This window comes from Bos grunniens, chromosome 27 (assembly GCF_055505025.1).
Source record: "Bos grunniens cultivar Pamir isolate PY7600 chromosome 27, Bosgru_T2T1.0, whole genome shotgun sequence".
In the NCBI taxonomy this organism is placed as follows: domain Eukaryota; kingdom Metazoa; phylum Chordata; class Mammalia; order Artiodactyla; family Bovidae; genus Bos; species Bos grunniens.
This window is the reverse complement of record NC_141191.1, coordinates 8334774-8346241: the sequence shown is the minus strand read 5'-3', so window position 1 is coordinate 8346241 and position 11468 is coordinate 8334774. Positions and strand designations below refer to the sequence as shown.

General features: G+C 46.2%; 1 long non-coding RNA gene across 1 annotated transcript; it reads right to left on the bottom strand.

Moving 5' to 3' along the window:
- Positions 1–4488: 4488 nt before the first annotated feature.
- Positions 4489–6377, bottom strand: LOC147343485 (uncharacterized). The gene is made up of 2 exons (XR_015156029.1): positions 6202–6377; positions 4489–4720 (listed from the first exon to the last, which is right to left on the bottom strand). It is a non-coding gene; the product is annotated as an uncharacterized LOC147343485 (long non-coding RNA).
- Positions 6378–11468: the final 5091 nt, after the last annotated feature.

The following is an 11468-nucleotide window of genomic DNA, read 5'->3' as shown; positions in this document are numbered from 1 at the left end:
TGTGGCAGAGACACTGGGAGCCCCTGTCCATGGCTACATGATTAGAGGCCAGGACAACAAAGGGTGGAGGAAGAGGTGAGTGAGGTCACACAGGATGCCTCCTGATCCCCTTTGGCAGGAGTCATCCTGGAGGAGAGGTGGGGGACCAGCCAGACTCGTTGGCATTGTTGCCACCAAAATCTTGGTTTTCTCTGCCCACTGGAGCCAAATAAAATTTGCAGAGACAGAGTTTGGGACAAACAGAAAGATGGCTTTAATCATTAAGCCGGCAGAAGGGAGAACACAATAGGTTCCTGCCTCAAGGAGCCTGTCTCCCATTCATTGGGAATCCAGGGGATCATACAGTCAGGGCTCACAGTCATGTGTTGGAGATATGGAACAAAAGGTGTAGTGGTCCTGAATTCTCTCTTTTTGCACTGTTTGGAAACAGTCACTAGGCCAGTGTCAAGTAGCTTGGTATTTGGGTCTGGCAGTTGGTCCCGGTGCTTGGGTCCATTGTCCTTTGGGGATGTCCTGGTGACTTTCTTCCTACAATACAAAAGGGGGAAAGCAAACCACTAGGGGTGGTTTCCAAAGAGAGTGCACCATAAAGTTAAGCATCAACATGAGGTTAAAATAGAGCAAAGAGAGGAACCAAACTACAAGGGGAGGTTTATGATGCCATAAAGTTAAGTTCAGGACGTGGCTAGAATAAGTTAAAGAATCATTGATGCAGAGAGTGGCTCCTGCAGAGTTAGAGGGCAACAGGTACAGATGTAGTTTCCATAATAGGTTAGTCTTCTGAAAAGAAGAAACTTAGTTATCAATGCAGACTGTTGATTGTCAGCAAAGTAATGCTCAAAATCCTCCAAGCTAGGCTTCAACAGTACATGAACTGAGAGCTTCCATATGTACAAGCTAGATTGAGAAAAGGCAGGGGAACCAGAGATCAAATTGCTAGCATATGTTGGACCATAGAAAAAGCAAGACATTTCCAGAAAACATCTACTTCTGCTTCATCGACTATGCTAAAGCCTTTGACTGTGTGGATCACAATAAACTGTGGAAAATTCTGAAGGAGATGGACTACCTGACCTGCCTCCTGCAAAACCTGTATGCAGCTCAAGAAGCAACACTTAGAACCAGACATGGAAAAAACAGAGTGGTTCCAACTGGGAAAGTAATAAGTCAAGGCTGTATATTGTAACCCTGCTTATTTAACTTCTGTGCAGAGTTCATCATGTGAAATGCCAGGCTGGATGAAACACAAGCTGGTTCGGGATTGCTGGGAGAAATATCAATAATTTCAGATTGCTGATGATACCACCTTTATGGCAGAAATTGAAGAGGAACTAAAGAGCCTGTTGATGAAGGTGAAAGCAGAAAGTGGAAAAAGCTGACTTAAAATTTGACATTCCAAAAACTAAGATCATGGCATCTGATACCATCATTTCATGGCAAATAGATGGGGAAACAGTGGAAGCAATAGATGACTTTATTTTTTAGGCTCCAAAATCACTGCAGATGGTGATTTTAGCCATGAAATTAAAAGACGCTTGCTCCTTATAAGAAAAGCTATGACCAACCTAGACAGCTTATTAAAAAGCAGAGACATTAGTTTGCCAACAAAGGTCCATCTAGTCAAAGCTATGGTTTTTCCAGTACTCATGTATGGTTGTGAGAGTTGGACTATAAAGAAAGCTGAGCACTGAAGGGTTGATGCCATTGAACTGTGGTGTTGGAGAAGACTCTTGTGAGTCCCTTAGACTGCAAGGAGATCCAACCAGTCCATCCTAAAGGAAATCGGTCCTGAATATTCTTTGGAAGGACTGATGCTGAAACTCCAATACTTTGGGCACCTGATGGGAAGAAGTAACTCATTTGAAAAGATCCTGATGCTGGGAAAGATTGAAGGTGGGGGGAGAAGAGGATGACAGAGGATGAGATGGTTGGATGGCATCACTGACTTGATGGACATGAGTTTGTGTAATCTCCGGGAGTTATTGATGGACAGGGAGGCCTGGCATGCTGCAGTCCTTGGGGTCACAAAGAGTCAGATATGACTGGGCAACTGAACTGAACTCTAGCATCTGAGATCTTAGTTCCCTGGCTAGGGATTGAACCCATGCCCCTTGCATTGGCAGCTGGAGTTTTAACCACTGGACCACCAGAGAAGTCCCTGCTTTTAGTTTTTGTAGCTGCACTAGATGGCGGCAAGAGGTAGAGACAGTTTGGGTCTCACCCCTGAGTAAGCATGAGAAATGAGACCCAGGACCCAGGTGGAAAGGCTGGCCTTGGACCAGAGCATGAGCCCATTTGGCTCAAGAGTGACATGGGAAAGCCATCATCTTCCCGGTGCTGAAATGACACAAGCATTCCTCCCATGCAGGAGTCCAACATGACACCCAGAAATGTTATGGCAATAAAACATCAACAGATACAAGAATGCAAATTAAAATTAAGTAAAAATTAAAAACTGAAATCCCAACAAAGAATATGATCAAAATTTAATAGAAACAGTACCACGAAACCACACTTAATGGCAGATAAATGTTCCACGATAATAAAACAAACAAAAAATAAAGGATAAAAGGGATACAAGATATATGAGGTGTAAGACTGAGTCCCAAATACAACCTTTGAGATGAAGAAGAGTTGGCAGATGCACCATGGGCATTTCTGTGAAAAAAGAAATATAAAGTTGAGTAAAATGTTGACAGCTGTTATCATTCTTTTCCTCCATTAAACATACACAGGTTTGTCTCTTTTGAGCTGCTAAGTTTAGGCTCAAGACATGATTTTAGGCTACTGCTGTATTGATTTCCTGTGGCAGCTGTAGCAAATTGCCACAAGCTACATGGCTTAAAGGAACACATACTTGTTATTGTGGTTCTGAGGATCCAAAGTCCCAAATGGATCTCATTGGCTTCAAATCACGGTGTCAGCAGGATGCTGTTCCTTCTGGAGGCTTCCTTCCTTCTAACTCAGAAAAGCTGCCTGCCGTCCTTGACTTATGGCCTCTGCACATCAGTGTGAGCTGATGAGAGGCTGGTTTAGCCTCTCAGCGTGCATCTCTGACACTGGTCTGCATCCCTCCTCCACATCTAAAGGTCCTTGTAATGAGATGGCATTGGGCACAGCCAGATACTCCACGTCATTTCCCTATCTTAAGGCTGAATGATTAGGTACCTTAATTCCACCTGTGCTGTAATTCTCACTTGTCATGTGTCTGCCCTTTCAGGCTATTGAAACAGAAACACCATAAGCCAGGTGGCTCTTTTTTTGCACTTTATTTTTTAACTGAAGGATGATTGCTTTACAAAATTTCATGGTTTTCTGTCATAGAAAAATAAGAATCATCCATGGGTTCACCCATGTCCCCTCCCTCTCGAAATTCATACCATCTCCTTCCCCAACCCACACTCTAGCTGGTCTCAGAGCCCCTGTTTGAGTTCCCTGAGTTACACAGCAAATCCATGCTGGATATCTATTTTACATGTGGTATTATAATAAGGGCTTACTAACAACAGATCCTTATTTCTCAGTTTTGGAGGCTTGGAGCTCCACGATCAAGACAGAGCAGGTGGCTGGTGGAGGATGGTCTCCCTGTGTCCTCAGAGGGCACAAGGGGTGAGCCATCTCTCTGGGGTCTCTTTCATAAAGGCCCTCATTCCACCCAGGAGGGTCCCACCCTCATGACCAAATCACCTCCCAAAGGCCCTGTCTCCTAACACCATCCCCTTGGTGACCTCAGCTTGCACTGAGGGAAGAGTTAGTGCAAAGACTGGAGAGCTACTCACACATACAGTGTGCACCAGCAAAGCTCTTTGTTTAACTAGCAAACCCTCTGAAGAAACTGCAAGCAGGCTGAGGTCAGCATGCTCGCCCCGCCCCTTGAGGTCTCTGTGTTCTGTGCTGTTTTCTTCATTGAATTGTGCTTTCCACAGGACTTGTTTTTCCATAGCATCTAGTTGCATCATATCATGTACACACAGAGATGATTTGTTGATGACAATTTGTGAAGCAATGTCTCGTCTCAATGCCCAGCACTTACAGGAATAGGACTATCCATGCCTATAGAGATCTTACAGCCCAAAAGGGAATCAGAAGTGTATCCATGTGCACCCAAGGCAGGAGTAAGAAGCACAAAACAAATGGAAGTGAGGGCTGCAGGGGACAGAGGAGGGGGGTTTCCTCCTGGAGCAGGGGCAGGGGCTTTCCTATGGGACTGGTGTGCTGGTGATTCTGGACCCCTGGAGTGCATGTTTGAGGGGAGATGTGGGGCAGGACAGGGTGCCCTTGGCTGGGAAGCAGGAAGGACAGCAGACAGAGGGGCTGGGGAAGGTCAGGCCCCAAAGGAACAGGGTCTACACCCCTGGGAGCACAGAGCACCCCACCACAATTCCCCAATGGTTCACGTGGGTAGCACAGAGAGCATCCTCAGGGACTTCGGAATTCGCTTGGGATCAGACACCACACAACAACATCAATGACCAGTGGGCAAGATTCTTTAACTTTGAATAAAATTTATTCTGGTTTAAATTTTAGATGCTCTGTCGAAGGGTGCAGTTTCCACATTGGGCTTGGCCGCGTCTTTGCCTTCTTTTACCACCTCCTGCAGCATTTTACTAGGGCTCCAAGACAGGTGCCGATCTGTCTCATGTTTCCAGAGCACTTGATCGGCACACAGATGCCTATATTCCTACAGCAGCTTAGAGGAATCTTACACCTTGAGTAAATCCTAAAAAGAGAAGAAATAGGGAAAAACGTGTCAGCAGGAAAGCAGCATCTCGAGAAGGCCAGCTGTGTCCCCTCTGAGTGAGGCCCTGGGGCTTTCTGTGCTGAGATGCGGACACAGCCTCCTGACAACAGGATGTGAGTCCAGGGCCCCGTGGACCAGCTTGCAGACAGATACTGACCCTGCCCAGGTTCTGGTGGACCCTCCGTTTCCAGAACCAGAGGCTGAGGGACTGGGGCATGAGAACCCCGGTTGTGTGCGGGATCAGCTCCACCACGAGGGCAAAGACCAGGAAGCTCTGCTACATCCACCTTCCCGCCCAGAGTCAGAAGCAGCCCGCAGGGGTCTATTTTCACAGTTTAGTTTTCCAACTCATGGAGTCAGTCAAGTAGTGGAGCTGAGATACAAGGAAAAGATGCAGCTGAAAGTGTAAGAACTGTTTAAAGAGAACTTACTCTCAAAGCAACTTACAGCTGACAGTGACAATGGTTCAGGAAAAAAAGTTTTGTATCATCGTCTCTACTGACTCAGAACGCTCTCAGCACTGGTGCCAGTCAACCCCTCTCCTCCTCCCTTTGTGGTTTCCTCCTGACTAGCCACCTTCCCGTCTTCCTCACAGGCCTTTTTCTCTTTTGGCCACAAGACACCTCTGGTTCCTCTCTAGCTCCCTGTCCAGGGATAGAACCCGGGGCCCGGGCACTGAGAGGCCACATTCCTTACACCCCTGTCCTCTCTCCCTGCCACTGTGCTAAGAGTTGGGTTCATAAACAACACTCATCATACAAGGCCTTTTCAACTTGATTTTGACATCTAATCAGTTGTCTCAGGTCTCAGTCTCTGCATCCTCTCCCTCCCTCCCTCCCTCCTTCCTTCCTACATATTTTCATCCTATTTCCGGAAATATCAAAGGTAAGATGAAAATCAGACAGCCGATCCTGCACACTGCTTTGGATGTGCTGCCTCCCAGCTGTGGAGCAAGGGTCGCATCATCAGCGACGTGTCCTGGAGGACCTTCCTGCTGAGGAGACTCAGCACGGAGCGTCCCAAGGGCAGCTCCTGAAGCCCAGGCTCGGCCTGACTCTCCTCTGGACTTGTCTGGTCGCCCAGAGCCGCCACCCTTCAAATAGAAAGATTTATAAAGCAGCATTCTGTGCTTCTGTCATGGGAGAAAATCAAATTTCTTGCTTTTATGAAAAAGAAAAAAAGGAGAGTCACTTAACAGAGGCATCTTCTATTTCCTCCTCATGAGACCAATGAGGAGATGGGCTCAGAAGCTTGACTCGCTAGAGTGGCTTAGAAACAGCCAGGAATTTTACAGGGCGGTTCTCAGATCCCTCTCGCTACTAAGGACTCAGCACTGGCTTCTCAGAAGCATCAAATATGAAGGTTTAGTCTGACCACATGTAGATAAGGGTAGCAGGACAGAAGGAGGTAGAAACAGGAGAGAGAGCCCATGGCTCCCCCCGGGGCTCTCACGAGCTCACCTGACTCAGCAGACAGGACCAGGAAGAGGAGCTCAAGGAGCAGGTGATGGAGCCTCATGCTGGTGTCCCGAGCTCTGCGGCTGACACTGGAGAAGAGGCTATGCTTGCCGCTTTATAAAGGTCCCAGGTTCTGGGAGGAATTCCGTGCTGGCTGTGGATTTGTTTATTAGGAACTGGTTAATTGAGCCTCTTCCCTGTGTGTAATGGGAGTGGCCTTTATAGCACAAAACAGGGGCAGTCACTCGTATGCTAATGAGGCTGGGGAAAACCCCAGAAAAAGCTTTCCTGCTGTCCTTTTGACCAGGAACTTTTACCTGGCAGTCATTTCAGCTGATGGGCAGGGGTGTGGCAAGGGGCACAGACTTGCCTGTTTCCCCAGGCAGGGGCACAGACTTCTTGCGGAACCTTCGCTTACCCACTCCCCAGCCCCACCCTCACCCTTCCAGGGCTTTGAATCTGCCCACTGTTTTCCTGTGCAGAAGGAAATGGCACCCCACTCCAGTACACTTGCCTGGAAAATTCCATGGATGGAGGAGGCTGGTGGGCTACAGTTCATGGGGTTGTAGAGAGTCAGACATAAAAGGGAGACTTCACTTTCTTTATTTCTATAGTTCCTTATGGGCTGGAAGAAGCACAAGCTGTAATCAAGATTGCAGGGAAAAATATCAATAACCTCAGATATGCAGATGACACCACCGTTATGGCAGAAAGTGAAGAGGAACTGAAAAGCCTCTTGATGAAAGTGAAAGACGAGAGTGAAAAAGTTGGCTTAAAGCTCAACATTCAGAAAACTAAGATCATGGCATCTGGTCCTATCACTTCATGGCAGATAGATGGGGAAACAGTGGAAACAGTGTCAGACTTTATTTTTTGTCTCCATAATCATTGCAGATGTGACTGCAGCCATGAAATTAAAAGACGCTTACTCCTTGAAAGGAAAGCTATGACCAACCTAGGTGACAGTTGAAAAGCACAGATATTACTTTGCCTACAAAGTTCCGTCTAGTCAAGGCTATGGCTTTTTCAGTGGTCATGTATGGATGTGAGAGTTGGACTGTGAAGAAAGCTGAGCCCCAAAGAATTGATGCTTTTGTACTGTGGTGTTGGAGAAGACTCTTAAGAGTCCCTTGGACTGCAAGGAGACCCAACCAGTCCATCCTAAAGGAGATCAGTCCTGGGTGTTCTTTGGAAGGAATGATGCTGAAGCTGAAACTCCAATACTTTGGCCACCTCATGTGAAGTGTTGACTCATTGGAAAAGACTCTGATGCTGGGAGGGATTGGGGGCAGGAGGAGAAGGGCTCGACAGAGGATGAGATGGCTGGATGGCATCACTGACTCAATGGACATGAGTTTGAATGAACTCTGGGAGTTGTTGATGGACAAGGAGGGCTGGCGTGCTGCGATTCATGGAGTGGCAAACACTCAGACACGACTTAGTGACTGAACTGAACTGAACTGAATTGAACTGATGGTTCCTTTTGGAGAAGGAAATGGCAACCTGCTCCAGTGTTCTTGCCTGGTGAGTTCCAGGGACTGAGGGGCCTGGTGGGCTGTAGTCTACGGGGTTGCAGAGAGTCGGACATGACTAAGCAACTAACACATACACTGTTTCCATGAAAGGCTGTTTCAGGCCCAAATAGGGACTAACTCTTTCAGAGGCAGTTTCACTCCCTGGGCAAGACTTGCTGACTCCCAGCATCTGCAGAGACAGCCACTCTCTTTCTGGGCCCTGGGGCACTGAGGGAAGAGACTCAGTGGTCCCGACCTGCTCCCCATGCCAGCTAGCCTGTTACGGGTTGGCAGCAACAGTTGTCGCCAAAATCTTGGTTTTCTTTGCCCACCAGAGCTGAATAAAAATTGTGGAGACAGAGTTTGGAGGACACAGAAAGATGGCTTTAATAATTAAGCCAACAGAATGGAGAACACAATAGGTTCCTGCCTCAAGGAGCCTGTCTCCCCTCCATCGGGAATCCAGGGGATCATACAGTTGGGTCTCACAGTCAGGGCTTGGAGATACAGGACAAAAGGTGTAGTGGTCCTGAATTCTCTCTTTTGCACTGTTGGGAAACAGTCAATAGGCCAGTATCAGGTAGCTAGGTATTTGGGTCTGGCAGATGGTCCCTGTGGTTGGGTCCATTGTCCTTTGGGGATTTCCTGGTGACTTTCTTCCTGTACTACAAAAGGGGGAAGGCAAACCACTATGGGGTAGCTTCCAAAGAGAGTGCACCATAAAGATAAGCATCAACATGAGGCAACATACAGCAAAGGAAGGGAAAAACAAACTACACAAGGGGAGGTTTATGATGCGATAAAGTTAAGTATCAGGATGTGGCTAGAACAAGTTAAAGGATAATACATGCAGAATGTGGCTCCTGTAGAAATGGAGAGCCATAGGTGTCAGGTGTAGTTCACATAATAGGTTAGTCTTCTGCAAAGAAGAAACTTGGTTATCAATACAGACTGTAGGTTAGGAACAGTTCAAGTGGAGAAAGACACAAAAGGGAAAAAAGAAAGAGAGAGAAAAAAACTTCTCTTAATTCACTGCAACACAATCACACACCTGTCTCATGAAATCTCAGTGGGACACGTGGTGGGCAGATGGGTGCTCTGTTTCCCTTCATCAGAGACAGAGTGGGAGGATGACGCTGCCACTGAACGCATCTTCCCAGCCTAGTATCACGAAGCAGGCCCAGCAGTGGGGAGCCCTTCACTGGATTAAGGAGGACCTCCATCACTAAGTACCATCCCTCACTTTGTAACATCTGTCCATCTCAGTGTTGGAGAGACACTGACCTAGCTTTTCAGAAATGCTAAATCTCAGGATGAAACTTGCCATGCAGCTCTGAGTAGAACTCCAAAGCCTTTAGAAATTTGGTTACCCAGGAGGACCCTGTCCTGAAGGAGCCCCCAGAGCTTCAGTCCTGTTCAGATCCCCCGCTGTGTCTCAGAGTCTCACATCTGAGGCTCGGCAAAACCATGGAGGCTGCCTCAAGCAGACAGAGTCCCTGGCTGGCACCCAGGGATAGGATTTTTCTGAAGGAAAATAAGTTGTCTTAATCATGATTCCTTCTGCTTTAGCTCTAAATGATATTTGAGAGAGGCATATATCATCTACATATATATATATATATATATATGTATATATCTGATCAGATCAGATCAGTCACTCAGTCGTGTCTGACTCTTTGTGACCCCATGAATCACAGCACGCCAGGCCTCCCACTCCATCACCAACTCCTGGAGCTCACTGAGACTCACGTCCATCGAGTCAGTGATGCCATCCAGACATCTCATCCTCTGTCGTCCCCTTCTCCTCCTGCCCCCAATCCCTCCCAGCAACAGAGTCTTTTCCAATGAGTCCACTCTTCGCATGAGGGGGCCAAAGTACTGGAGTTTCAGCTTTAGCATCATTCCTTCCAAAGAAATTCCAGGGCTGATCTCCTTTAGGATGGACTGTTTGGATCTCCTTGCAGTCCAAGGGACTCTCAAGAGTCTTCTCCAACACCACAGTTCAAAAGCATCAATTCTTTGGTGCTCAGCCTTCTTCACAGTCCAATTCTCACATCCATACATGACCACAGGAAAAACCATAGCCTTGACTAGACGAACCTTTGTTGGCAAAGTAATGTCTCTGCTTTTGAATATGCTATCTAGGTTGGTCATAACTTTCCTTCCAAGGAGTAAGCATCTTTTAATTTCATGGCTGCAGTCACCATCTGTAGTGATTTTGGAGCCCAGAAAAATAAAGTCTGACACTGTTTACACTGTTTCCCCATCTATTTCCCATGAAGTGGTGGGACCAGATGCCATGATCTTCCTTTTCTGAATGTTTAGCTTTAAGCCAACTCTTTCACTCTCCACTTTCACTTTCATCAAGAGGCTTTTGAGTTCCTCTTCACTTTCTGCCATAAGGGTGTTGTCATCTGCATATCTGAGGTTATTGTTATTTCTCCCGGCAGTCTTGATTCCAGCTTGTGTTTCTTCCAGTCCAGCGTTTCTCATGATGTACTCGGCATATAAGTTAAATAAACAGGGTGACAATATACAGCCTTGACGAACTCCTTTTCCTATTTGGAACCAGTCTGTTGTACCATGTCCAGTTCTAACTGTTGCTTCCTGACCTGCATACAAATTTCTCAAGAGGCAGATCAGGTGGTCTGGTATTCCCATCTCTTTCAGAATTTTCCACAGTTTATTGTGATCCACACAGTCAAAGGCTTTGGTATAGTCAATAAAGCAGAAATAGATGTTTTTCTGGAACTCTCTTGCTTTTTCCATGATCCAGCGGATGTTGGCAATTTGATCTCTGGTTCCTCTGCCTTTTCTAAAACCAGCTTGAATATCAGGAAGTTCACGGTTCATGTATTGCTGAAGCCTGGCTTGGAGAATTTTGAGCATTACTTTACTAGCGTGTGAGATGAGTGCAATTGTGCGGTAGTTTGAGCATTCTTTGGCATTGCCTTTCTTTGGGATTGGAATGAAAACTGACCTTTTCCAGTCCTGTGGCCACTGCTGAGTTTTCCAAATTTGCTGGCTTATTGAGTGCAGGACTTTCACAGCATCATCTTTCAGGATTTGGATTAGCTCAACTGGAATTCCATCACCTCCACTAGCTTTGTTCTTAGTGATGCTTTCTAAGGCCCACTTGACTTCACATTCCAGGATGTCTGGCTCTAGGTCAGTGATCACACCATCGTGATTATCTGGGTCGTGAAGATCTTTTTTGTACAGTTCTTCTGTGTATTCTTGCCATCTCTTCTTAATATCTTCTGCTTCTGTTAGGTCCATACCTTTTCTGTCCTTTATCGAGCTCATCTTTGCATGAAATGTTCCTTTGGTATCTCTGATTTTCTTGAAGAGATTCTTAGTCTTTCCCAATCTGTTGTTTTCCTCTATTTCTTTGCATTGATTGCTGAAGAAGGCTTTCTTATCTCTTCTTGCTATTCTTTGGAACTCTGCATTCAGATGTTTATATCTTTCCTTTTCTCCTTTGCTTTTTGCTTCTCTTCTTTTCACAGCTATTTGTAAGACCTCCCTGGACAGCCATTTTGCTTTTTTGCATTTCTTTTCTATGGGAATGGTCTTGATCCCTGTCTCCTGTACAGTGTCATGAACCTCATTCCATAGTTCATCAGGCACTCTGTCTATCAGATCTAGACCCATAAATCTATTTCTCTCTTCCACTGTATAATCATAAGGGATTTTATTTAGGTCATACCTGAATGGTCCAGTGTTTTCCCTACTTTCTTCAATTTAAGTCTGAAT